This window comes from Pinus tabuliformis, chromosome 2_2 (genome assembly GCF_031772625.1).
Source record: "Pinus tabuliformis cultivar Carrire ecotype Pingquan chromosome 2_2, CPIR1, whole genome shotgun sequence".
Classification (NCBI taxonomy): Eukaryota; Viridiplantae; Streptophyta; class Pinopsida; order Pinales; family Pinaceae; genus Pinus; species Pinus tabuliformis.
The window spans coordinates 1,212,456,954-1,212,462,319 of NC_142300.1; the positions used below are offsets into that span (position 1 = coordinate 1,212,456,954).

At 31.0% G+C, this 5,366-nt stretch overlaps 1 pseudogene; it reads left to right on the forward strand.

Annotated features, from left to right (window-relative positions):
- The first annotated feature begins 3,108 nt into the window (after positions 1-3,108).
- Positions 3,109-5,366, forward strand: LOC149197853 (L-gulonolactone oxidase 2 pseudogene; annotated as a pseudogene).

Below are 5,366 nucleotides of genomic sequence, written 5' to 3' on the forward strand. Positions count from 1 at the left end.
GGGTAATTTTTGTTTTATTAAAGTGGTTTAGGGTTTTTCTAGGGTGTTTATATATAATAAAAAAATTATATATAATAAAAAACTAATTTAAATAAGATAAATTAAAATTTCACTTCAAAATTTTCGTCAAAAACACTTAAAAAATTAAAAAATAAGTGGCATATATAACCCTATTCATTAATGACCTAATAATTACATATATATTGTTAGCCATTTTCTACCATACAACATTAATTATTATCTTTTAAGTTAATATTTTTTTATTAAAATTTTATGTAAGTTGATTTCAAAAACTCATTATTTTACTACAATTGTTTTGAAAATACAACTTTTGTTTAATGTTTTTAAATACACTCACAATTTTTTCACACTTAGTGTTTTCTAAAGCAATAACCCCTTCACCATTTGATCCAAAATTTTATAGATTATTTAATTCTAATTATTCAACCTATTTTTAACTTTATTTTTTCTTTTTAAATATAATATTATAACTTTAAAAATGGTAAATTTTAAAAACAAAATAATATTAACTTTTATATAAATAAATTTAAAAGTGATTTATATAATTATTTATGATCATTACTCTAGTCAAATCAAAATACATTTTATAAAAAATATATTGTGATTCATGTAATTGTCTCTCTCCTTAAACATGCTGGTAGCAATCCAAATATTTATTGTTTGTACCATTTAAACCTATTCTATTTTCTAATTATGAAGGCTGTAATTTTTCACCAATAATTAGTTTGAGGATTTGTAAGAGATTTTTTGGCGAAAATCACATGGAATACCATTTGTGGAGGTGTTTCGAACAAACTAGTGTGATTCATGGTGAGGACAAGTTGAAGAAACAGATCTAGCTTAGCATGTTAAATAGTCTGAGCAGAGCCTCCAACAGTCCTGACGATGAACCACACTAGTTGGTTCGCGTAGACAAATGGTATTTCATGTGATTTTTGTCGAAAAATCTCTCATAAACTTGATATGGATCACAAAAGCCTGAACTCTATAGTTTGATTTTTATTAAATTGTAAATTATCATTTTGATAAATTAATTCGTTCGAAGTTTTAAACTATATATTTGATCATGTTAATATTAATCTAGAACTCATTAAACTTATTTTTAATATAGAGTTAGATTAAGAAAATGAAATATAATATTTACTATTACTAACAACTTCCAATTGAAGTAACTCATTAAACTTATTTTTAATATGGAACTAGATTAAGGAAATGAAATATAAGGTAATTACATTTCTAAATATAACAATAGATGAATATTTTATAAAGACCTAGTCTAATTTATAGACAAAATGACATTTTTCATAACAATTTTTTTCTGGTTAATTTTAATCAAAATCTAATAAAGATTTTTAAAAATTTGAGTTTGAATTATTTAATCTGTATAATTTCAGTGCCCCAAGGGTTTTCAAGGTTGCTAAATCTATTTGCTCATTCAAAAATATATTTTAAATGACAATTTTTTTTTAAAGGTTTTTGAATCCATTTATGTATTCAAAAATATATTTTAAATAGAAAAAAATCTTGAAATTGTATTGCTGTATTTTGGTGAATTCTAGTGAATTTATTTTTTTATATATAAGTTAGACTACCCCATTTATGAATTAATCATTTTATAATTTACAATTTTAAAATTCAAAATATTATATCATTTTAGTTTTATAGAACAAAATGAGATTTTTCAAAAAAAATAGTATTATAATTATGATTAGATATTTAATATATTAAAAAAGAAAAATAATATAAATAATATATTTTTAATTATTTCAAATTTAAATAAAAATCATTTATATATATTTTATGTTAATTTAATTTTAGGGATTTGAACTCTGAATCTCATAATTTACATAATACTTCATAACACAATGATTGTCAATTAAATTACTTAACAAACTATAAATTATATATAATTTAAAAATATTACATAAAAATAATTAATTATTAATTAAATATTTAAAAAAAATAATTATTTTAAATCGTCTTTTAAAATATAATTAAAAAGTGATGATTTAAAAATATAATTAAAAAGTTATTTCATATTTGATATATTTTTTGAAATTCAACTAAGTTAAGTAACTCATTCATTTATAACCATTTCATATTCACATAATACTTTGTCACTTTCCAAAACCATTACCTTTATAAAAATAAAAATATTTAAAAAAATCACTATATTAAAATATCCTATGAAATATTTGGCACCTTCCCAATTTATTATCTTTATCATATTTAACAAAACTTATATAAGTATAATAACTAAATCTTTCACACCCATCTTCCCAATTTATTATCTTTATCATATTTAACAAAACTTATATAAGTATAATAACTAAATCTTTCACACCCACCTTCCCAATTTATTATCTTTATCATATTTAACAAAACTTATATAAGTATAATAACTAAATCTTTCACACTTACCTTCCCAATTTATTATCTTTATCATATTTAACAAAACTTATATAAGTATAATAACTAAATCATTCACACCCACCTTCCCAATTTATTATCTTTATCATATTTAACAAAACTTATATAAGTATAATAACTAAATCTTTCACACCCACCTTCCCAATTTATTATCTTTATCATATTTAACAAAACTTACATAAGTATAATAACTAAATCTTTCACACCCACCTTCTCAATTTATTATCTTTATCATATTTAACAAAACTTACATAAGTATAATAACTAAATCTTTCACACAGACCTTCCCAATTTATTATCTTTATCATATTTAACAAAACTTACATAAGTATAATAACTAAATCTTTCACACCCACCTTCCCAATTTATTATCTTTATCATCCTTCCCAATTTATTATCTTTATCATATTTAACAAAATTTATATAAGTATAATAACTAAATCTTTCACACCCACCTTCCCAATTTCTCTGCATCTCTATTTCACATGGAATTTATATATTAAAATTCTGGGATGTAGCAATCTGATCCTCTCCTCTGCATGTCGCCACGGCAACCTGGTCTTCATTGTGGCAGCGCTTTGTATATAAACTCGCACTCACCATCATATTCAACACAAGTACGAGAAGAAGAAGATGAATCCAATAATCCGTGTAGCGATGGGCCACAAATTACTTGCCCTACTTCTATTTCTCCTTGCTTTTCCATCATGCCTCCAGGCGTTGTGCCCCCCTCCTCCCTCAGTCGAATGCAAAAGCAATGGAGGAGGATGCCAGATCTTTAATTATCAAGGCATTTGGGAGGATCGCAGCATTTGCAGAGCTGCAGAGGCTGTCTCACCCAAGACAGAAGCCGAGATTCTGCATGCTGTTGCCCGGGCTGTCAAAAAGAAGCAGAAGATCAAAGTGGTTAGCACTCTGGCTCATAGCCTCTCAAAGCTAGTGTGTGTTGGAGACCATGGATTGATTATCTCAACCGAAAACTATGCATCCGTCATTGGGGTGAACAAGGGTGCCATGACCATTACAGTCCAAGGCGGCGCCATGATGAGAGACGTTATGGAGGAAGCAGCGAAGGAAGGCCTGGCTCTTCCCGCCATGATTTACTGGAACGGAGTCTCTGCGGCGGGCGTTGTTTCTACGGGAGCCCACGGCAGCGGTCTGGTGGGCAGAGGGAGCGGTGTTTATGAATATGTGGTGGGTATGAGATTGGTGGTGCCTGCATCTCCATCAGAGGGGTACAGCAAAGTCCTGAGCTTGAGTACCGAAACAGATGAAGATGAGCTCAACGCTGCGAGATTATCTCTGGGAACGCTGGGAGTGATCTCGCAAGTCACCTTCGCTCTGCAACCCATGTTCAAGCGTTCTTTAAGTAGGCCGAATCTAAGCGATGATAAGGAGCTTCAAAACGAAGCGGCCCATTTCCTGAGGGCTCATGATTTCGCAGATTTATTCTGGTTTCCCTTTCATCAAAAGGCGCTGTTTAGACCATTCGATCGAGTTTCTGTTGAAGTTCCCGGTGACGGCCTCAACGTTGCAATTGGCCATTTTCCATCTAGCGTAGCCAGCCTTGAATTTTCTGATCATCTGAGTAAGTATTTACAGGTTTCCCACTCGTTTGTTTTATAGTTTTATTTATTTTTGTACTATGCTTGGATTCTTGAAAGCGATCTCTATCTTCAATTCTTTCAAACCAATTTAGTTGGAGAATCTTTGAAATTAAACCTCGCTCAAATTAACTAAATTTACATCTGGTTGAGTTTGTTTAAGAATAATTAATTAACTAATTTACATCTCACGTGTTTATTTAAGAATAACGATGCGGATAAACATGTTTATTTTATTTTATTATAGGTTTTTTAAGATTTTAATTTAGTTATTAGTAATTAATTAATATTATTAAAAAAATTATAATTTTAATTTAGTTATCAATAATTATTAATTTACTTTTAATTAATTTATCTCATTTTAATTAATTAAATTATATGTTATATCACCATGTTATATTGGGTAATGTGATATTGACATTCAATTTATATTAGTTTTCTAACCATAAGAATTGCATACTCGCAGATGGCCTAATCCAATCTACAGAAGATTCTGCCCGATTGTGCTCTTCCATGGGAGAAGAAATTAAGCAACTGACGTTTAACGGCAGCGGGTTTTGGAACGACGAAATTAAAGGCTTCACAGGGTACCCGGTCATCGGATTCAATCACCGCATGCAGTCTTTCGGAGGATGCCAGGGCACCTACAACAACCACAATCAGACTGGTTGCACTCCCAACAAGATTTTAGATAAAAATCAGACCGTTTGTTCGTGGGACCGCCGGGTTCCGACTGCCTTCGGTTTCGACGTGGAACTGGGAGTGCCCATTTCACGCCTCCCAGAAACAATTAATGATATAAAGAAGCTCAGAGATCTGAATCCTCCAAGTATGTGTGAAATCTATGTAGTTTTTCGGTCTATTAAGAAATCTGATGCATATTTGGGACCAGCAGAGGACTTGGTGACACTGGAATTGTTGTATTATCGTCCGAGAGAAGCCAAGACGCCCAAATGGAACGAAGATGTGTACGAAGAGATTGAGCAGATGGTGATCGAGAAGCATGGCGGGAGCCTGCACTGGGGTAAGAATGGCGGTTACTTGTTCGGAGGGTTAGCGAAGCGGGCAGTGAATTTGGAGAAGTTTTTGCAAGTAAAGAATAGATATGATCCGGAAGGAGTGTTTTCTAATGAGTGGACAGATGGGCTGTTCGGGATTGGAGGGCAGGGAGTGGAGCAGTTGAGAGATGGGTGCGCATTAGATAAGATGTGCAAGTGCAGAGAGGATAAACACTGTGCTCCTGAGAAAGGGTATTTCTGCAGGGCAGGAAGAATTTGGAAAAACGCTCGGGTGTGCAGGCAACTGAATTGA